A 23,624-nucleotide genomic window follows, 5' to 3' on the forward strand; every position below is an offset into this window, starting at 1 on the left:
GAAATAGATGTGCCCATCTTCCGACCTCTGCCTCTTTGTCGATTGACAGTTGGAATCACGGGTTAATGTTTAAGTGTCTGCTTCGTCGTCATTTGTTCAAAGAAATTAGTTTAATGGTCGTAAAAGGAATCCATCTGTATTGCAATTCTTCAAGTCTTGTTCGTTTCTCTTGATCGAAACAGCACTGGAAACCTTTGAATCGGAAACACCACATTTCGAACGAGTTTATTTTTGAAATATTTGTCCAATTGGTCCAGGTGTTGCAAATAAAATTTTCGTTTTTATACTAAACGTCTAGAGTTAGTTGCACAAAACAGATCTCATGTCATTAAGAAATTTCTTTGGGAGCTTGTTGGATTTTATTTTAACGATATTTGAACCTATTCACTGATTTTTGATTCGGCCATCAGTTTTATCCGTGTTCAGCCCTCAACTGTTTTTGCAGTAAGACGTGTAACTCATTTTGGCTATAAGCTGTCAGCACTGTCGACTGCGTATATTATTTTTTAATAGCCGTGAAGTGATAGCGGCTATTATTGGGGACATCGTGGTTTTTTACAATTCAAAGAATTTGAAATGTATTGGGGCGCTGTCTTTTTAGGTTCTTACGACTCGAAGAGGAGTATTGGAGAAGTCCTTTTTTTAATCAATTTTTGGAGTGAATTTTGAAGCGGGAAATGAAACGCGTGAAAAAATTTGGAGTGATTTTGGTGCTGAACAAAAGTGAAGAGCGGAGCGAAAAGAGAGTGGCTTTTGTTCATACCGCTGTTTTTGAGAGAGCGAGAAATTGATGTGTGAAAAAATTTTTTTAAGCGAGCGCAAATTTTTTTTGTTCACGTGCGGCTTTTAGAAGCAGTTTTTTGCAACTTTTGATGGTTATGAGGTTTTATTATGATATTGTATTAGTTTTGGTTTGTTTTGATAGGAATTGAAGGTTTCAAGTAGTTAATTTGATTTTTAAGGCTAATTTGGATGTTTTTGATCGGTTTTGCTGATTTTTAGACGAAATTTAATGGTTTTTTGCCTGTTTTTTTTTGTATTAATGCTTTAAGTGGGATTTGAATAGAAGCTTGTTACTTAGGGAATGTTCAGCTACCAATTGACTAAAGTTTTGTTGGTATAAATAATTTTTTTCTAAGGAAAAATGACCAAAAAGTTGAGAAATTTCAATCCATTTTTCATTTTTTGCAGTTTTTCTTTTTTTAAATCTTACACAAGTGTCTTACCCACCCTATTATAACTTGCCCATTGTTTTGCGAGTTTTTCATTGCTCTAATTGCAAAGGAACCTTATTCGGCTTTATGTTTCCTTGTACTATTAAAAAAACTCATTTAGTTTTTATTGTTTTTTTGTTGAATTTGTTTTTGAATGCCGTTTCTATTCCTTAATTTTTTATGGCATTTGTGGAGGTTTAGGGTTCATAATAGTTTTTATAGTTGTTTAGTAATAAGTATGGGCAATTTTGGATATGAATCTTTTTTTGTTGAGAAATGTGACAAAAAATGGCGAAAATTAGAACTTTTTCGGTTTTTTTTCTGTTTTTTTGAGACAAGTTTCTTAGACTATTATGACTTGTCTATTGTTTTGCGAGCATCTGGATGCTCTATTGGCTGTAAAGATTTTTTCGTTGGATTTATATGCTTTTGTAATATTAAGAAATTTACTAACTTTTTCCAGTTTTTTAGTGCAGGTTGTTTTAATTAAGAGCTTTTTTTCATAATTTGGCCTCGAGTATTTTTAAAACATTCACTTAAGTGGTTTTAGTAAGTACTATTTGTTTTGATGAAGTAATTTTGGCAGAGATAGTTATTTTGGGATCTCAAGTTATGACAAAATTTGATCAGATTTTTTATCATATTTTAACAGATTTGATTTTTTTGTTTTATGGTTTGGTTTTGAGAAAATCATAAATTAGTGGAGGCAAGTTTTTTTCTGATGAGTAGTTGGATGGCGATTAAATAGATTTTCACTTCGAGTCGTTTCCGGAATTCTTCCGGCTATGTTTATAATTTTGGAAGTCAAATTGGAGTAGTGATTTTGGTCACGCCGAAACAGGAAATGGAGCGAAAAAGCGAGTGGTTTTGCGGCGTGACATTTTTCGCTCTAATTTTAAAGTAGAGTGAGAAAACGGTGTTTGAACAAAAATTAGCTTTCTCGCGAGTGGTTTTTTTTTGTTCACATGCGGCAATTTCCTTTTGATTTTTACTGTTTTTTCGGTTTTTTTGGATAGGATTTTTCTAAATGGTTTTACCAATCCCTTCATAGTTCATTCTAGGCATAGTTTCTTGAACTAAATTTTCATTTCTCTCTGGCGGTTTTTGTTTTACTCCTATGCTGCATTTTAACTTTGATTTTCTTTGTTTTTATTTTTTGAATTTTTTTTTAAAAATGGTTTTCCCAATTCACTCATAGTACGTTATAGGTGTAGTTTTTGTTTAGTCAATGAAATTTTTTTGAATTGTACGTCAGGACTTTCAATGACTTCAGTGACTTCTGCTGCTTTTCAGTTAAAACTTGTGTGAGTGACGTCATTTCTGCTTGACTTGCCTCACTCAAAAAAATGACTTCTGAACTCACTCATGGAACTTTAATTTTTATGAACATTTACTAGTTAAAGATCAATAGTGCGCATCTAAGTAGTGCGAAACCTATATTTGCTTATTCTTGACTATTAGTCTTGAGTTTCTGCTTTCGAATATAATTTTGAAAAAGCTTTTTTAGTGCTTCCACCTTATAGACCGTTTGTGCCATGAAATTGACAGCCCGAATCTAACCCAAAAGTCTAGTGGTCTCTTAAAGGACTGGTGTCTGATCTGTCTATCTTATTTTTTTTAGTGGTTTCAATTAATGGAAGGCCACAGGGTTTTTGTTCCGGCAATATGCCGTCTAAGTACCCTTGTTCAGAGCCCTTCTCAATTCAAACTTAGTTGTAGATGTATTTTTTGTAGACTAGTCTTAATCCTCTGCCACTGAGGCTTGATGTTAAGAATGTAATTAACTTCCTTCACTTAACCATATCGAGTGATTTTTTAAAATCAAATAAAAATAAGGCGAAAATGAGCAGAAACTAAAGAATGAGTGTTCTTGACCTTTTTTTGAGGGGGAAAAAAGTTTAGTTTTTCCTTCAATACTATTAATGTGCAAGATATCATTTTCAGTAGCCTGAAGATGACCATTTTAACTGCTCTCAAGCACAGTTTGTAGCAATATTTTTGTCCTATCGATTTTTCGTCTGGCCTCTTTTCAAGAAACTTTTTCATTGCTCTCGAACGAAATTCGAAGCAGTTATTGTAAACGTGTTGGTCTTTTTTCTACTCGAAGAGGGGTATGGGTTTTCTTGAGTTTTTTTTATGTTGCGCAAACTAATTTTATAGCAATTATATTAATCCTGTGTTTTTTCACTTGATGGAGTTTTCGTCTGATACGTTTGACTTTTCGTCCTCAAAAACGTAATAAAAGGTAACATCCGGAGGGAATTAAGGGCGCTCAGACCCTTTTTTGGCTCACTGGACTTGTTTGGAGATATGAATTGATGGTGTGAAGTGCCATTCCTGAATTTCGACCTGCCCTAACTTTTCTCCTCCTCCCACACTGTCCTCTTCATCCCCAACCCCCCTCCCCCTCCGAGCTCTCCCGACACTTCTTCAATTAGGCTAAAGCTAGTCTCCCTAAACCGTAGTTAGATACTGACGAAGCCAACCTCTCGCCATTTGTTTGAGAGCAATTTGCCCGACGTTATTCGGTTGTTTTTTGCCGGGAGTACTACTTGTTCCAACGTTTTGACCTAAAGGCGAAGATTAGTAAAATTGTGCGACAGATGTTTTTGATCTTGTGCTTTTGTTCTAGAACATTTTTTAATGCTCATGTGACTTTTTCACGCTTGAGTTCTTCATTTTTGCGTGATCCATGTCCCTATCATTCTGAAACAAATTATGCTGCTAACATCAAAGTCATTTCGTGATAAAGTCGTTTATATTTGATCACCCGCGCGCCGGTGTTTGAGAGCAATTGGTCTGAAATTCGTCGGTTATGTTTTGAACAATGAAGAAGAGCCCGATGGCTTTTTAATTGCTCTTGATTGAAGTTCATAGCAATTATTGTAAACGTGTCTTTTTTTGCAAAATTTTTGCTTGACGGTTTTGACTTTTCGAGTGACTTTTACGCCGTTGACTTTTTGCGTTTGGCGTGATCTAAAATTCTCTCTCAATCACAATTTCAAGCAGCTGAACTCAATTGGCGGCAATTTAATACCAAAAGTCAAATAAGAGTGCGCCGAAACTGGTGCCATTTTTCACTTTAAATCTTAATAGTGGTATATTTTAACCTCTAATGTGGTTATTTTTATGCCCATTATTGATTTTCTTAGTCCCATATAAGCTCCTCCTCCCCCCCCCCCCCCCCAATTGAAGCAGGCTGCAATTGATTACTGGTCCCACTAGTAGTTCGAGAGCAATTCTTCCGATGTTTTGTCGGTTGTGTTTATCCATAGGCTTTGACTTTGTTTCAGAACCTTGTTTTTAATAGCCGCCTCATCTCAGCCGGCGATTATAGCGCTCCTATTTTTTTTTTACTTCGTCGAATAAAAAAATGTTTCGCTTTACCTCATTTTGCCGCTTTTTCAACATTTTGCGGGAAATCTTTTTGACTTCTCTAGGCTAGTTTCTCTCTTCTCTCATTCTGCTAAAAGTGATTTTGAGCATCAGTTGCTCAGCAAAGCAATTCAAAATGAACAGAGTCAGTATAAAAAATTGAAGTCAGAAATAGAAACGGGATAAACCCATAAAGCCCAATTTTAGATGCCAGCTATTTGAACATCGTTCCTATAAGTCTTAGTTACCATCTCTAATGCTTATTGGTATTGATAGTAGCCCCTGTAGCCTCTCTAAGAAACAGAAGTACGTTATGTTCAACTACGAAATGCCATCAAATTAAATCGGACTTAAAAAATGTTTTTGTACAAAAATCTTTTTTTTTTCAATATCTTCTATTCTGTCAATCCGAATCATGCTTATTGGAATCAACGGCGGCTATTTTCCGGCAATCTGCCGGGTATGTTAGTGCTTTCACCTGTGCTCTCAAGACAGTTCCTTGATGACCAATTGCTACAACAGGATTAGAACAGAGATAACCAATATTTCCATCATACATTTCTTTTCACAGCGCAAAAATTCAAGAAGATCCCGCTAGAAAGTCAGAAAATATATCAAAGTGATCAAATATATAAAAATAGTGAAGTCCAATTAAAATATTTATCACAGTTGATTACATGCAAATGAAAGAAAGAGTGAACATAGTCGGAATTTTTGGGATTTTGACGTGCAGAATAAATACTGTTGTAATCATTATTTTATCTTTTTATTGCTCGTCCCAATTTTTATTTGGTTATTTATGCATTCCATTAGCAGTACGGAAATATGCATTGGTTTTTTTTAACTCGGCCTTCTGAAAACCGAACTTTTTTGACGTCGGGAAAATGAAACAGTCCACACTGTGAAATACTAAATCAATGATTCCGTTGACTATTATTAATAGCTGCCTCAGCTTTTCAGCCCGCTATTACAGCGCTCCTATTTTTTTTACAATTCTAAGAATTTTAATTGTATTGGGACGCTGTCTTTTTTTCGAGATCTGTTCACACATTTTCATGATTTTTGAAGTCAAATTGAAGTAGTGATTTTGGTCACACCGAAACAGGAAGTGGAGCGAGAAAGCGAGTGGTTTTGCGGCGTGGAATTTTTTTGCTCTAATTTTAAAGTTGAGTGAGAGAACGGTGTAACAAAAATTTGCTTTCTCGCTAGTGGTCTTTTGTTCACATGCGGCAATTTCACTTTGATTTTTACTGTTTCTTTCGATTTTTTGAATCGGATTTTTTTCTAAATGGTTTTTGCAATCCATTCATAGTTCATTCTAGGCCTCTTTTTTTATTTCTCGCTCGTGTTTTCTCTTCATGCGTCATTTTGACGTTGATTCTCTGTTTCTTTTTATTTTTTGATCTGATTTTTTTAAATAGTTTTCCCAATTCGCTCTTAATCCGTTTTAGGTCTAGCTGTTTGTTTAGTCAATGAAAATTCTTTGAACTATACGCCAGGACTTGTCCTGCTATGTTTTTTTTTTACTTCGTCGAATAAAAATTTTCGCTTTACCTTAGTTCACGGCTTGTTCAACATTTTGCGTGAAATCTTTTTTACCTCTCTAGGCTAGTTTCACTTTTCTCTCATTCTGCTAGAAGTGTTTTTAGACATCAGTTGCTCAGTAAAGCAATTCAAAATGATCAGAGTCATTAACAAAAAACGAAATCAGAAATAGAAACGGGATAAACCCATAGAGCCCAGTTTTAGATGCCCGTTACTCGAACTTGGTTCTTATAAGTCTTAGATGCCATCTCTAATGCTTATTGGTATTGATAATAGCTCCTGTATCGTCTCACTATGAAACAGGAGAGTGTTCAACTACTAAATGACATCAAAATAGTTTGCACTTTAAAACTGTTTTTCTACACAATTCATTTTCTCTTTCTCAATCGTGATGATCGGAATCAACGGCGGCTATTTTCCGGCAATCTGCCGGGTATGTTTGTTCGGTCAAATAGTGTAAGAAATCGAAGCACTTTCCTCCGATCCCCATTGTGTCTAGTTTTCCTTAATTTTTAAAGGGTTCGGTGTGACAGCTTTGGCTAATTTGGGACGCAGGACAGTACGATCTTGTATGACAGAACGAAATTTTGAAGGGTTTGGTTGGTCTGAAGTAACTGAATTGATGCGAAATTGTTTGATATGGACAAAAGGTTAACTATTCTCAAGTTTTTGATAAGGAAGGCAGCGGACTGAAAAGTGGATTGCATGTGGGTTTTTGTTGTTTCTATCTGAAACATTTTGGCTGCTGATTTTTGAGGTGCTCTGATGAGACTTATTGTTGGCAAAATAGGGACGCTATCTTTTTTCAGTCAAAGTTACACTTTTTATTTAGGCATCGCAGAGAAAGATTTTTCATTTTGCTATAACCCTTAGTCTACTTCTGATTTTTATTGTAAAATATTCAAGTCTCATTGCAGGTCTTTTTTCGACCCAATATCGGATATTTAAGACAAAACAAACATAATACTTATGGGAGAAGAAAATAAATTTGTTTTTTAATAGCCGCGCTCATCTTCTCAGCAGGCTATTATAGCGCTCCTATTTTTTTTTACAATTCAAAGAATTTGAATTGTATTGGGGCGCTGTCTTTTTTTTTAAGATCTGTTCACACATTTTCATGATTTCTGAAGTCAAATTGGAGTAGTGATTTTGGTCACACCGAAACAGGAAGTGGAGCGAGAAAGCGAGTGGTTTTGCGGCGTGGAATTTTTTTGCTCTAATTTTAAAGTTGAGTGAGAGAACGGTGTAACAAAAGTTTGCTTTCTCGCTAGTGGTTTTTTGTTCACATGCGGCAATTTCACTTTAATTTTTACTGTTTTTTCGATTTTTTGGATCGGATTTTTTTCTAAATGGTTTTCCCAATCCATTCATAGTCCGTTCTAGGTCTAGTTTTCTGTTTAGTCAATGAAAATTCTTTGAATTGTACGTCAGGACTTGTCCTGCTATGTTTTTTTACTTCGTCGAATAAAAAAATGTTTCGCTTTACCTCATTTTGCCGCCTTTTCAACATTTTGCGTGAAATCTTTTTGACTTCTCTAGGCTAGTTTCTCTCTTCTCTCATTCTGCTAAAAGTTATTTTGAACATCAGTTGCTCAGCAAAGCAATTCAAAATGAACAGAGTCAGTATAAAAATTGAAGTCAGAAATAGAAACGGGATAAACCCATAAAGCCCAATTTTAGATGCCCGCTATTTGAACGTCGTTCCTATAAGTATTAGTTACCTCTCTCTAATGCTCATTGGTGTTGATAGTAGCCCCTGTAGCCTCTCTCTAAGAAACAGAAGTATGTTCAACTACGAAATGCCATCAAAATAAATCGGACTTAAAAAAATGTTTTTGTACAAAAATCTTTTTTTTTCAATATCTTCTGTTATTTCAATCCCAATCATGCTTATTGGAATCAACGGCGGCTATTTTCCGGCAATCTGCCGGGTATGTTTGTTAATTCTATATGGCTGATTATTTTTGATGGTACAAATGACTTCAAAATTTATTGACCTTTAGTTCTTCAGTGACCTTTGGTTCACAGTCAACAGAGAGTGCGAGAAAGTCATTAGTATCATTTCGCTCTAAACAAAAAAAATGAAAATCTGTAATCAGGATTTTTTTTCAGAAAAGAATTTTTATTTTTAATTTCTCTCGAACGAAGATTGACGCAATTAGTGCAAATGGCTATGTCTTATGCAAAAGTTTTGCTTGACGCTTTTGTACAAGGATATTCTTTGACTTCCTAAGTGACGTTTTTACTTTTTAGTCCTTCATTTTTGAGTGATCTAAGTTGCTTTCGTTGGTTAGAGCGATTCTGAGCGAAAGGAAATCAGAGCCTTTGTAATTGAGTGGTTTAGATGTTAGGCTGAAAACTTGGAGGTCCGGGTTCGAACCACAGTGGGGAAGTTTTTTGCACCCATAAAACAAATCTAAGCGACCCCCTCCCTCTAATTTAAGTTGCTTCGTCTGTCGTTCAATTTAAACGGCGTTATTCGGTTTTTGTTTTTTCTTGTGAGTTTCTGCGCAAAGTTACCTTTCACCTTTCAAACCTCAGATATTAAATTTGACTGTAAATTTGCATATGTGATTCTTCAATAGCATTCAAAAACATTTCAGTTAGGGTAGCCTTTTAATTATTTATAGTTTTTGAAATTCTATACAGTCCAGTCTATACAAAACGGAGGAAAACAGTTATTTGAGAAAAACTACAACTACATTGTTTCAACACTGCACTGTCCTTCTTCGTAGATGTTCGGTTGACTTGCCTGCTTGACATAACTTAGACATAACTTGCCTACTTGATCTGAAATTCTTCAATCAGGAAATTAAAATCGGTTTTGCACCATAATCGGTTTTGATATACAAACACGTCAGTATTTGACTGATGAAATTTTGAAGAACTTCTAATTCACTTTTTTTCATCGCTTTGTCATGTAAACAAAGAAATGAATGTTTTTTAGTTGTGCTTTAAGTTGTAGAGAATTCCTAAAATTAGAATTTTCAAATTATTGACACCTGATGCATGATATAAAACTACTTGGAGTAAGTTTGTTGCCAAAGAGACAAAATTTGAAACAATCCTGATCTTTTTTGATGATTGCTTTGTATTTGGTAAAATGTTTTAAAACGATCTTGATGAGTGAAACTGATCAGTAAGCGTTTCATCAGTGTTGAATATTTATTTTTAATAGCCGCCCTCATCTTCTCAGCCGGCTATTATAGCGCTCCTATTTTTTACAATTCAAAGAATTTGAATTGTATTGGTGCGCTGTCTTTTTACGACTCGAAGAGGAGTGGAGAAGTCCTTTTTTTAATCAATTTTATTGGAGTGATTTTTGAAGCGGGAAATGAAACGCATGAAAAATTATGGAGTGATTTTGGTGCTGAACAAAAGTGAAGAGCGGAACGAAAAGAGAGTCATTTTTGTTCATACCGCTGTTTTTGAGAGAGCGAGAAATTGATGTGTGAAAAAATTTTCTCTAAGCGAGCGAATATGAATTTTATGATAATTCGGAGGTTTTTAATGTATTTTGCTGATTTTCGGGCTAAATTTTGCGTTTTTTGACGATTATTTTGCTTTACTGGCTCAAATGGGTATTGAAGAAACCCCTTCTACTTGAGAAAATTTATGATAACAATTGTTTGCAGTTTTGTGGGTAAGAATAATTTTGTTGAGAAATATGACAAAAAAAATGGCGAAAATGGAACTATTTTTCTTAATTTTTTTTGCAGTTTTTCGTTTGTTTCTCTGTTTTTAGCTAAGTTTCTTAGCCTATTATGGCTGGCCTATTGTTTTTCGAGCATCTGGTTACCCTATTGGCTGATGGGAATTTTTCTTTGGATTTAAGTTTTTTGAAATATTAAAAGATTCAGTAACTTTTTCAAGTTTTTCAGTGAAAGTTGTTTTTGAGAGCTTTTTTCATAATTTAGCCTAAAATTTTTTTTTCAAAATTCACATAAGTGGTTTTTTAAGTACTAGTTGTTTTGATGAAGTTATTTTGGCAGAGATCGTTTTTTCGGGATCTCAATTTATAACAAAATTTGATCAGATTTTTTATCATATTTTAACAGATTTGATTTAATGGTTTTTACTTTTTTGTTTCTTGAGTAGGTTTGAGGCGTGACTTTTTTCACAATACCTTTAAAGTGGAGTGAGAACTTGGTGTTTGAAAAATTTGACTAATTCTGATGACTTTTTAGCTTTCGAAACGGGATAAACTGGTAAAGCTCGGCGGGCATTAAGTTTTGTTAGAAGCCCTAAGCTGACTTTAGTAGTCGTTCAAGTGCTTAGAGTGTTGACCCTGATAGTAAGGCCTAAATTCAAGGTGAAAAGGTTATTTTTGTCAGTTTTGCGTCCGCACTTGTTCAATTTTTCACGTTTTTCGTAATTTTCTGAGTTTTTTTCTTGCATTGGTAAAGAAATGACGCTTTTAAAGGTTCATTTACTTCTTTCACGAGCCACAAGTTTATTTGATGTCTGTCCTGTTGGCAGCAAGTTTTGGTAACACAAACTTTAATACCCAAAATGATGCTAATCTTTGCTATTAATTTTAATTATTTATAGCCTTTTAATTATTTATAGTTTTTGAAATTCTATACAGTCCGTTCTATACAAAACGGAGGAAAACAGTTATTTGAGAAAAACTACAAATACATTGTTTCAACACTGCACTGTCCTTCTTCGTAGATGTTCGGTTGACTTGCCTGCTTTACATAACTTAGACATAACTTGCCTACTTGATCTGAAATTCTTCAATCAGGAAATTAAAATCGGTTTTGCACCATAATCGGTTTTGATATACAAACACGTCAGTATTTGACTGATGAAATTTTGAAGAACTTCTAATTTACTTTTTTTCATTGCTTTGTCATGTAAACAAAGAAATGAATGTTTTTTAGTTGTGCTTTAAGTTGTAGAGAATTCCTAAAATTAGAATTTTCAAATTATTGACACCTGATGCATGATATAAAACTACTTGGAGTAAGCTTGTTGCCAAAGAGACAAAATTTGAAACAATCCTGATCGTTTTTGATGATTGCTTTGTATTCGGTAAAATGTTTTAAAACGATCTTGATGAGTGAAACTGATCAGTACGCGTTTCATCAGTGTTGAATATTTATTTTTAATAGCCGCCCTCATCTTCTCAGCCGGCTATTATAGCGCTCCTATTTTTTACAATTCAAAGAATTTGAATTGTATTGGTGCGCTGTCTTTTTACGACTCGAAGAGGAGTGGAGAAGTCCTTTTTTTTAATCAATTTTATTGGAGTGATTTTTGAAGCGGGAAATGAAACGCATGAAAAATTATGGAGTGATTTTGGTGCTGAGCAAAAGTGAAGAGCGGAACGAAAAGAGAGTGGTTTTTGTTCTTACCGCTGTTTTTGAGAGAGCGAGAAATTGTTGTGTGAAAAAATTTTCTCTAAGCGAGCGAAATTTTTTTGTTCACGTGTGGCATTTTAAAGCAGTTTTTTCATTTATTTTGGTTAAGAGGTTTGGTTATGATTTCTTTTTAATTTTAGGCTGGTTTCAGTAGTGGTTTGAAGGTTTCTGGAAATTCATATTTCCAGTTTTTCAGTGAAAGTTGTTTTTAAGAGCTTTTTTTCATAATTTAGCCTAAATTTTTTTTCAAAATTTACATAAGTGGTTTTTTTAAGTACTAGTTGTTTTGATGAAGTTATTTTGGCAGAGATCGTTTTTTCGGGATCTCAATTTATAACAAAATTTGATCAGATTTTTTATCATATTTTAACAGATTTGATTTAATGGTTTTTACTTTTTTGTTTCTTGAGTAGGTTTGAGGCGTGACTTTTTTTTCACAATACCTTTAAAGTGGAGTGAGAACTTGGTGTTTGAAAAATTTGACTAATTCTGATGACTTTCTAGCTTTCGAAACGGGATAAACTGGTAAAGCTCGGCGGGCATCAAGTTTTGTTAGAATACCTAAGCTGACTTTAGTAGTCGTTCAAGTGCTTAGAGTGTTGACCCTGCTAGTAAGGCCTAAATTCAAGGTGAAAAGGTCATTTTTGTCAGTTTTGCGTCCGAACTTGTTCAATTTTTCACGTTTTTCGTAATTTTCTGAGTTTTTTTTCTTGGATTGGTAAAGAAATGAAGCTTTTAAAGGTTCATTTACTTCTTTCACAAGCCACAAGTTTATTTGATGTCTGTCCTGTTGGCAGCAAGTTTTGGTAACAGAAACTTTAATACCCAAAATGATGCTAATTTTTGCTATTTTTTTCAAGTTTTTTGAAAATTTTTGTTAGTTTTTTAGTTTTTCAATCAATATGGGTCAATGAAACGATCATGAAATGGGTCGATGGCTTAATAAATGGTATTTAGAGACAATGAATTGATTTTAGGAATATTTATATCAATAAGCGTAGTGACTTTTTATTATAACTTGCCAATTTTTCTCAGTTTTTGTAAAATTTAATGTCATTTTTTGAGTTATTCTATAATTAGGGGTCAATGAGACTGCTTTGTGGCTTGAACTTGGTTTACTTATTAATATTTAGAGACTTTGAAGTGATTTTGAAGATATTAATATCAGTAAATTTAGCGACATTTCTTTAGAACTTGCAATTTTTTTTAGTTTTTGAGAAATTTGTTGTCATTTTTTGAGTTCTCCGATTTTTATAAGTCAAAGAATGTTTTTTATGGCTGGACTTGGGTGACTGATTAGTATTAAGAGACATTGAAAAGATTTTGAGGATAATAATATCAGTAATTTTAGCGACTTTTCGTTATAACTTGACATTTTTTTTCAGCTGTTGTGAAATTTGTTGTCCTTTTTGGAGTTATTCTATCTTAGGGGTCAGTGAAACTTTTTATGGCTTACACTTGGTTTACTGATTAGTATCTAGAGACATTTAAAAGATTTTGAGGATATTTATAACAGTAACTTTTGCGATTTTTTATTATAATTTGCCAAATTTTTTCAGTTTTTGTGAAATTTGTCATTTTTTTGAGTTATTCGATCTTTAGGGGTCAATGAAACTTTTTATGGCTTGGACTGGGTTTACTGATTAGTATCTGGAGACATTGAAATGATTTTCAGAATATTAATATCAGTATACTTAGCGACTTTTTATTATAAGGAAATGTTTTTGAGGATATTGATATCAGTAGCATCAGCGACTTTCAACTTAATTTGGCAATTTTTTTTGCGTTTTTGTCAAGTTTGTTGTCATATATTGAAATTTGTTTTATCTTTTGAGATCACTGAAACTCTTGTGGCTCAAAACGATTAGTGGATCATACCTGGAGTTAAATAAATAGGGCGTTAAACGGATAACTGAATAATTTGTAGAGACAAAAAAATGTTTTTGAAAATATTGGTATCACGAATTTTGGCAAACTTTCAATAGAATTTGCAGTTTTAATATTTAATTTTTTAAAGTTTTTTTTTGAATTTATTGATCTTAAAATGCCAATGAAACTTATGGCGTAAGCACAAGTAACTGCATGATGTAGTTATCAAGAATTATAGTTTGTTGGTTTTGTATTTCATCAATTCTATTATCATTTTTTTCAATGTTTCAGCTTTTATTTTTCAGGTTTTTAATTTTTTTGTTTGTTTTTTTAACTTTAGAGGCCAATGAAACATTTTAGGGCTTGAAGCCATGTTAGCGAATGTTATGGGTGCCACAAAAAACTTTCATAGCGTGTGCTTCTGTTGATGGGTATTTTTAAATGGTTAAAATTTGGCTTTAGGAATTTAGCTTCAAGAATTTTAAGCAATACCAAATTTTTTGGTTTTACATAGTTTTTTGATACTCTGTTAGGCTGTGATTGTTCAATTGGTCTGCTGGTCAGCTACAGTTGTTTTGCAGTTCATTCTTTGGATTGTATTTCAGGACTTTTCCTGCTAAGTTTTTTTTTTACTTCGTCGAACTTTTTTTTCGCTTTACCATTTTGCCGCTTTTTCGACATTTTGCGTGAAATCTTTTTCACTTCTCTAGGCTAGTTTCTCTCTTCTATTATTCTGCTAAAAGTGAATTTAAACATCAGTTGCTCAGCAAAGCAATTCAAAATAAACAGAGTCAGTATTAAAAACTGAAGTCAGAAATAGAAACGGGATAAACCCATAAAGCCCAATTTTAGATGCCCGCTATTTTAACGTCGTTCCTATAAGTCTTAGTTACCATCTATTATGCTTATTGGGATTGATAGTAGCCCCTGTAGCCTCTCGCTAAGAAACAGAAATATGTTCTACTACGAAATGCCGTCAAAATAAATCGGACTTAAAAAATGTTTTTTGTACAAAATCTTTTTTTTCAATATCGTCTTCTTTTAATCCCAACCATGCTTATTGGAATTAACTGCGGCTTTTTTCCGGCAATCTGCCGGGTATGGCAATTTTTATTGCTCTTGTTGGACTTCAGATTTGTGAAAAGCTATTTTTAGAAAATAAGGGGCAGTTCGTTTTTATCTGTTTTTTTAAGTTTCAGAAATTACCTTAATTTAATCGCAAAACTATTTGTCAAATGAGCTTCTCCTCTAAAAAAAGAAAATTGAGACTTAGGTTGGACATTCTCGCACGAGCTGTCTTCTCTTTTCATATATCAATTTTGTGAATACTGCATTTGCTTGTTAATTAGTTTCTCTCGAACGACGTTTGAAGCAATTAATGTAAACTTGCTTGTCTTTTTTCTGCAGAATTTTTACTAGACCGTTTTGACTTTCCCAGTGACTTTTACTCCCTTGATTTTTTCGTTTTACTTGATCTAAATTTCTATCTCATTCAGAAGTGTCATCAGCTGGAATCAAGTGGCGGCGCTTCACTGTTCAAAGCCAAGTGAAAAGTTGCTGAAATTGGTGTAATTATTTTATTAGTGGTTATGCTGGTATATAATATAATAACCTGTTGTTGAAGTAACGTCAGTTGAAGCTCCCTAGTTGAATGTAAGTACTCTCTTCTTGTATGTAAGTTGAATGTAAGTACCGCTCTCCGACTGAAGCAGGCAATAGATTCCAGCTCCCACTAGTCGGCCGAGAGCAATTGTTGCTATGTAAGTTGGGTTTTTTTCTGGTGCCAACAAACGGAGTAGTTTTTTATATGAATATCGAAACCCTGATCGTATCTAGACGTGGTTTTAACAGTTGATACAGATGGTAATATACTGATGTAATAAACTGTTGAATGCTTCGATTTTGAGTAACTTGTGGAGTTAGTTCAGAAAACCTGGATAATTTTGAACTAAAACTTTGATTAGTTTTGCGTAGATTATCGGTTGGTACCGATTTTCTGCTGATTCATTTTTAGAAAGAGAATTAATTTCGTTGCTTTGTATTTATAAATAAAAAACAAGAAACGTGGACGAATAGCGAGATCAGACCGATCTTCTTTTTCAGTTTGACCCAATAAGATAATGACTACGATGACATGATATAGGTTCGTTTAATATGCTAAAAATTTTGCAAACAAAAAATTCAAATAGGACATTAATTCTATAAACTGGAGTAGCGCATGTTGTACATTGTTTTTTGCTTCAGTTAAAAAAGAATTTAATTAGGTCGTAGTCCGACACCACATGAGTTGTTCAATTTATTGCAGAAACATTTGTCTGAGTTAGCAGAAATCATCCCCATTATCTTTAATTTGTTAAATAGTTTAGCATCTCTAAAACCTATTGAATTGCGCTCCATCTTTTTACAAAACTCTTCCTTCAGCAAGTTAAGGATACAACTATTAGTTTTTCGGTAGGACGATTTTAATTAAAACAAATTGTTGCAAAAATCTTGCTGGTATATACCATTGATTGATTTGAAAACATATTTAATTAATTCTTATGTGTAGATTGTAGATTTGTCGACAACCGGTGCTGCACAAATTTATCATCGCAGTGATGGCCTTTTTTCAAATAAAATATATCAATTTATTTTCTGCAATGGGTAGATCGGTAGAAGCGCTGAGTACGTACAGCAACAATAAATCAGGGCACCATATTGAATTCATGACGTTACATTTTAATTTCTAGTGATCAATTATTTGATTCATAAGAACAGTGAGTTTTGCTAGTGTACCACTTTGTTTACTTTACTTACTTTGAATATGATTGTTATGGTCTCGAGAGGTGAATTTTTTTTGTTTTACCAAAATATTTACAGAAATGCTGCTTTGATGTCAGTTTTGTTCAATTGGAAACTAAGATCGGTTAGACCTTTTTTCACATTGAGTTGAACTTATCAGGATTAAGCACAAGTTTGTAACTCTCAATTCATTCTATCTAAGTCTGACTTCATTTTTTCAGCAGAACACCCAACTGCTATGTTCGTATCGTCAGCAAAAAGTAATAAAATTTCAATATTTCAGACTAAGTGGAGGTCGTATATAAATTTTAAAAAGCGAGAGGGCCCACAATTGATCCTTGAGGCACATCGTCTTTGATTTGGCACCAATCAGACGAACTACCATTTACGAAGTACTGTTGGACTTCAGATTTGTGGACAACTGTTCTTTGGAAAGTAAGTGGCAATGCGTTTTTATCTGTTTTTTTTTCAGTTTCTATATTAAAGTAAATCGTTTTCAAGGTCACTCCACACAAATATCTTTAATTTAATTTTCTGAGAAAAATTAAGAAAATTGACTTATGTTGGACATTCTCGCACGAGCTGTCTCCTTTTTTGATATCTCATTTTTGTGAATACTGCCGCTTCTTGATAAATTTCTCGAACGAAGTTTGAAGCAATTAATGTAACTCTGTTGGTTTTTTGAAAAAATTTTAGTAGACCGTTAGTGATTTTTACGCCCTTTTTCGTTTTGCGTGATCTAATTTTATATCTCATTCAACAGTGCCAGCTTCTGAATTCAGGTTTTGGCACTGCTATGCTCAACGGGGAATGAAAAATTGCCGAATTTGGTGTAATTATTTTAGTAGTTAATGTGGTATCTAATATTTCAACCTCTAGTCGAAGAAACGTCATTCGCAGCTCCCTAGTTGAATATAGTTACTGCCTCCTCCTACCCCCCGACTGATGTAAACAATAGTTGCCAGCTCAAGTGAACATTGTTGAACATGTGAGCTGGACATTTGAGTGAACAACAATGCTGAACATTGTTGTTCGCTTCAGTTGAAAACTAATCCAATTAGCACTTAGTTCGACAACGGTTATGAGTTTTTCAATTTATTGCAGAAACTTATCACGTCAGTTTTTGTACCGTTGGCTAAATAAGCGGAAATTATTGCCATTATCCTTAGTTTAATTGGAACAAATTGCAGTGATCGTCTTTTTCTTGAAATATATGAATTGTTTCTGCAATGAGTAGGTCGGTAGAAGTGCTGAGCACGTACAGCAACAATAAACCACGGCACCATATTGAATTAATGGTGTTACATTTGAATTTCTTGTAGGAAATTATTTGGTTCATAGGAAACTAATGTCTGAGTTTTGCTAGTATATCACTTTGTATACCCAACTTACTCTGCACATGATTGATATGAGCTCGAAAGGAGAAATTATTATCTTATACCAAAGTTTTCTTCATATATGCTCAACTTTGATGTTAGTTTTTTTTCAATTGGAAACTGAGATCGGTGGGAGTTTTGGTTAGTTAAGTTTTCAAGTCAAGTGGAACTGTTTTATTAAACCAGTCGAACTGTTTGGTTAAACCTTTTTTTAAACCCAATAAGAAAGTATCTTCTGTCGAATTTTGATGTCTCATGACAACAGTTTTTGTTAGTTCGACTAGTGCATCAGTTGTACTATGCTTAAATCCGAAACCAGATTGCTTCTTATAAAATAATACAAATTTAAAATATTGGTACACTCGGTTGTTCATAGCTCTTTCAAAAACTCATTTGAAAACTACTAGAATTGAAATTGGCCTATTCATGTTTTAATCGAGTTTAGAAACCTTGTCAACCTTGTGTACTGGGAGAACCCTTGCACGAGCCAGTTCCTAAAGAATAATACCTTTAACAAAAATTTTATCAAAAACACCAGATAGGTGATAATATCTGAAGATAATTTTATTTGTGTATATCATCAACACCTGAGGATGACTTGTTGTCAAGATTGCTCATAATTTCTCCCAGCTCTCTCGCAATAGTTTCATTAAGTTACATAGAGCATATGTGTCTAGGAAAAGAGTTGAAAACTTTAACTTAGGTGGTTACTTAGTGGTTGCTTAATGTCCTTTTGATGCAAAAAAACTGTTGAACTGTTTGACTTATTTTTATCCGCAGATTCGCCTTATATCAGATAACAGCTGCTTAGGATTGGAATGTTTTTGCGATTTATATGATTTGCCTTTGAGCTCAGAAAGTATTTTTAAAATCTATCTAAAGTCTTTTATACTTTTTCGGAAATAATATACAAGTTTTTTTTGCAAAATTTCGATGGTTTTCCGGCCTTATTCCACACTCTTTAAATTTTTCAGCAATTTGCTATTTTTGATTTCTTTATCTTTATAATAAGCGTAGTTTCTTTTTTTGACGTATTTTTTAAAACCTTTCATCAAACCTATTTGAGAACATTGTTTTGTATCGACATTATGGTGCAATTCGTTCGTCACTTTAAGAAAAATGTAGTTAAATGAGGTATAAACATTGCAAGGATTGACACTTTTGAAAGGAGGGTCACTATTTTTGTTAAGATGTACCTCCAATGAGATTTAATGTCGGCTCACAGTGTTCTCAGTTTTTTACAAAGCTTTTCTCTCGGAATTTAAATCATTTTCATTTATATCGTCACTTGTTCGCCACGTTAGAATAAGGGGATTATGATGTGGTATTCTCAACAGAAACCACCAAATTTACTCACCGAAATTTTGATAAATGGTCCAAGCAAGAACTGTGCTCACTAGTTAAAAGTTTTGGTTCGGGAGAGGAAATACAGAAACCATTGGCTGTAATGCTGTACAAGTAGTTTCTGCTCAGCAAATAATTTTTTGATATTTAAATTCAGATCACCGCAAATAATGACTGCCTTGATGTTGGAATTTAAGTTTCAAATCCTCATCCATGATGTTGACAAAATTCAACTTTTTCAAGCGTGTTAGGTTATATACAACTACAGTTTCTTTTTGCAGATATCTACGCAGAGAGCTTACTGAAAGTTGATCTTACTTTCCGTTGTAATTTTGCAAAATTTGTTACATTGAAACATGACTTCAACCCTTTCGAACTCCTATTCTTGTCTAGAAGACTTGCACCCAGTAATAATTTAGAAGTATCATCTGTTTCAGAAAGCCAAGTTTCAGTTAATGAAATTACATCAGGTTGTGTATCCAGTCTATAATTAAGGGCTTCTAGGTTCAATAACATTTTTTCTTATAGATTTGACATTTACATTGATCATAGTTAATGTTTTTGGGTTACAATTTTTAGGTATTGAGTCTTCAGTTTGAGGGACGAAAAGATCTTGGTCCAGAACCTTGCTTTGAATCCGAAATTTGCAGAACTTGAGAGCATCGCAGATTGTTGGGTTCTCTATTTGCCGACATTTTTGATTGATATTTTCAGGTGGTGGTGGTGTAATATAGGATTTTAAAAATTTTAGTACACACTATGCACTAATTGAGATCAATTCCTACTTCGAACAAGCCTTGAGTTTTGTAGGCTAAATTATCATATTGCCATTCATAGAACAAGGTGACCTCTCTCGACCCTACTGAATTGTTTCTATCATTGTTTCTTTCAAGTGTCCGAGTTAGCCAAATTTCTTTTTCTCAAAGTCAGTTTTTGTTACTCTGCACAAAAATTACGCATGCAACATTTACGCGTTCATCATCAATAGCAGTTTGATGTTATCTCTATTTTAAGTTTTTGAGAGCTCAGATTCAGAAATAGGATTATGTTGAGACTTGGCAGCTTACAAATTGGCTTTGCTAATGAGTTCATTTCTTAGATCAATAATTTTGGCATCTACAATCTCACTGATAGCAGTGCGGAGATCTGTCCTAATGCTTTTGACTACACAGTGGTCTAGGTTGTCAAACGATCCTGTAATTCTTGAATCTATTTTCTCTAAATTGATATCTGGATTTGCCGCTTCCCTTGGGATAAGAAAAGCAGTACAGATCCTTTTTACACTTTTAGGAACGGCAGTATCATGGTCCTAATTGGTGTTTCTCCGTTAAATCTGAGTTCGGGTATTGCTTCAGAAGTATTGCGTACAATTTTGCCATGCAGGCTTTTTGAGTTCGCTAAATCATTGATTTTAGCACTATCCATCCTAATTTCATTTCCAATAGAGTTTGCAGCTTCTGACATCATTCGGTTCAAATTAGTGGACTAGGAAAATTAAAATTTCAGAATTAAGGACAAGCTACATAAATATAGAAAATCGAGAAAAAACTTGGTGCAGAATAAAAACTAATGTGCAGAATAGCATTTACATTTCAGCCGAAGAGATCATTGCCTTAAGCCAATCCAAGATATCAAAATCTCAAAAACTGCCTGGACTGATTAAGCAAAAATTTAAATCATTACGGAAGCATTCGGTACTGGTAAGCATTTAACCAAAATCACAATCAAGATGTCAAATGCAATAACCGGACCAGAATCAATCCCTCGGCCACAATCTGCGGCAGCTCCGTAGTAATGAAATCTCAAAATTTGCATCAGAGAGCAATGCTAAGAAACCGAAACTTACTAGCAGAAACGATTGATCTTAACTCAACTAAAAATCCTAAATTTTGACTTACTAAATGTTAGCTTTCTTTGATCTGTTCTTGCTTTTCCTCGTCCTGTTTTTCGATCTTTCCCTCAAGATTATTTTGTTCAATGTGTATTGGTGCTGAATAGCTGTTCTGAGCAAATTCCCCTTTAACTGAGATGCAGGATGAATCCGCTCTAGGTCTGCTTCATAGTAATGCGACTTTTTTCTTGGAGGAATCAGATGTCACACTAATAAGAAGCAATCACACAGCCTGTTGAAAAGATTTGGTGCCCCAAAAGGATGACAGCAGAAAGGGCCTTTTATTTGAATGCCATTATTCCTCAGGATATTTTTCAATTCCTTGACTGATAAAGGATTGTAGAGGATTTTTCAAACTTGATTTCGTTTGAGCTTACTGTCTTTTTACGCTTTCCTGACATTTTCTTTTGCTGGGTACGTATATTACGCGAATCAATTCTTATAAAATTTTATCTTATTGCTATGCGCTCCTGACTTCCACTTCTTAAATCGATGGGCTCATGTTGTATGATGTCCTGTTCTTCGATACCACCTTATGCGGTCACATTTTTGATGTTTTGAAAAGAGGTCATGTTTTGAAATAACTTTCGAGAGGCAATTAGACTTGAAGTCTAATATCGTTAGTGATTCTGATTAGCTTTCTGGACCCTAGATTTTGCTTATAAATTTCCATATTGAGCAAATCTGTAAAACAGCGTTGCTTTTTTTAAATTTTGAGGAATTTTTTTCAACTTTTAAAATCATAAATTTAAGGTATGCTTGGTTAGAAAACTCATGGTTGAAATCATTTCTAGGTTCAGTCCATTCTCAGAAAAATTTTTACGATCAGCCTTGTACCCACAAATCATCATGGTGCCCACGCAATTTAGTATTTGCCTTTTTTTGTTCCCAGAAACCCTCACAATCGGGTCTTCAAACTTTAGTCATCACAGTCGAGAATCAATCAGATTGCAAGAAAAGAGCTCCCAAATAGCCTAACAGTAGATTCAAGCTCTCAGCCTATCAGAGTGCTAGAAAAGAGCTCCCAAGGTAGCCTAACACTTTTTCGCACTCTGATTGGCTGAGGTAAATAAGGGTTTTTAAACAAAGTTCAGTTACCTCAACTCGAGCTTAAAATACGACATTTAGCTTGTTTTGAGCTCGGTAGTTAGTAAGCTGAAGCTAGTAAGGTAACTTAGAAGGTTTGGTGGCCTTTAAAAAAGCCGGTGTTGAAGTAGCAAGCTACAAGCTTCTTTACTTCTTGTCAGACTTGGGCTGAGAGTAAGACTGCTTCTTGGGCAAGAGCACTGCTTGAATGTTGGGTAGCACACCACCTTGAGCAGTGGTCACTCCTTGGAGGAGCTTCTTCAGTTCCTTGTCGTTTCTGATAGCAAGCTGCAGGTGTCGGTTTGAAGGGAATCGGGTTCAATCGGGTTGAATGAAACAAATGAGTTTTTCCCCCACTCATTGGGTGACAAACAAGTTCGCGCACAGCAATAACTGGGCAACTAAAATTGGTGAGACGAGACTGTAAATTAACCATTGTGATGCTGAGGGTGTTCTAGCACGAATGAGTCATATAACAGGGGATCTCTGGCGATCAGTGTTGTGGCTGAACCTCTCATTAAAGTCACTGAGACTCTTTGAGATAACCGATTGTAGACAATTAGTAAACCAACTGGTTGAAAGTTTCGGTTATCGGCAAGCAGGGCTATACGTTTCAAAGTTTTTCGAACCAAATCTGAGAAGCACCAAAAAGATTCGAACGCGAGTGGTACTAACTGAATACCTATTTCGGCACATTTTTGGCCGTATTGTTCACATTTCCTTTCTTCAGCATTTGTCAGAGCAAAACCACACCTCGCCGCATCTAAAATTAGACTGGGCTGCAGTGGGGAAGTTATAGGTACATCTATTACAGATGGTTGTCCAGCTGACCAGCTGGGCAAGTATATGTCTTTTTTGGCCTTGAGTTATCCGAATAAAATTTTTCTGTTCGCAGACGGGTGCTAAGTTTGCGGTTGAGCTAACAGCAAATATTCTATCCCTCATTCTATCGTTTCGCGATATCATATCCCTCCGACCGTGACAGCTTAAAGCGTAATCACCCAGCTTGTCCTGTCTGCCGTTTTGACATTTAGGGCATTCCGTTCCTCAATGTATAACGGAACACCAATCCGATACTTCAATGCGGCTCTGAATTCATTTGGCTGAAGGTGAAGGCCCAGACTAGGGATTGTAGTTGCGGAAAGCCAGGCACCAGATTGAGGCAACGTTAGTGAAAGCAAACGAGCTTTCTCCCGATTTGAAATCTGATTACCAAGAAGGTCAGAAAAAGCAGTGCCTCCTGATTCTTGTGTTGTTTATATTGGCTAATTTCTTCAGATCTTCCACAGTTTCCTGGAAAATTTGGTTGTGTGTTATTTTCTCACCGGTTATTTGTTCTACTAAAGCGTCTGCCTGCAATAGTGACCCAACAAACGCCGCTTTTAACTGGTCAACTGCTTGTCTAATTCCAACGCCAGTTTTGCTTATTGGTAGACAAGCCTTCCAAGCGTTGTCGCTTATAACGGTGCCTAACATTTTCTCAAATGTTGTTCTCTAAAGATTGTCAAAATCCTGCAAAATAACAGAGGATTCATCAGTTAGGGTGTTACATCGCAGGAGTTATACCATCTTTGGGGCAGCAAGACAGCTTTGAAGAGTTCCAAGTGCACAATGTGTGTCGCCAATGGCAGCGCCCAAGATCTCAAGTCCTTCTTTGCTATTTCTCTTTACTCTGTTAGCTATAGCGCGATAGACCAACGGGTGACCTAAGCTCGCATTTTTCTATTCTGAGCTCTAAACCTCATCCTTCACCCAAATTTGTAAACAAATTCGATGC

General features: G+C 34.7%; 1 protein-coding gene across 1 annotated transcript in view; it reads left to right on the forward strand.

Moving 5' to 3' along the window:
- Positions 1 to 23,624, forward strand: part of LOC142354122 (conserved oligomeric Golgi complex subunit 3-like) — a 55,122-nt gene that overhangs the window by 14,970 nt on the left and 16,528 nt on the right. The gene's annotated exons all lie outside the window — the stretch shown is intronic.

This window comes from Convolutriloba macropyga, chromosome 15 (assembly GCF_964194025.1).
Source record: "Convolutriloba macropyga chromosome 15, txConMacr16.3, whole genome shotgun sequence".
NCBI lineage: Eukaryota > Metazoa > Xenacoelomorpha > Acoela > Convolutidae > Convolutriloba > Convolutriloba macropyga.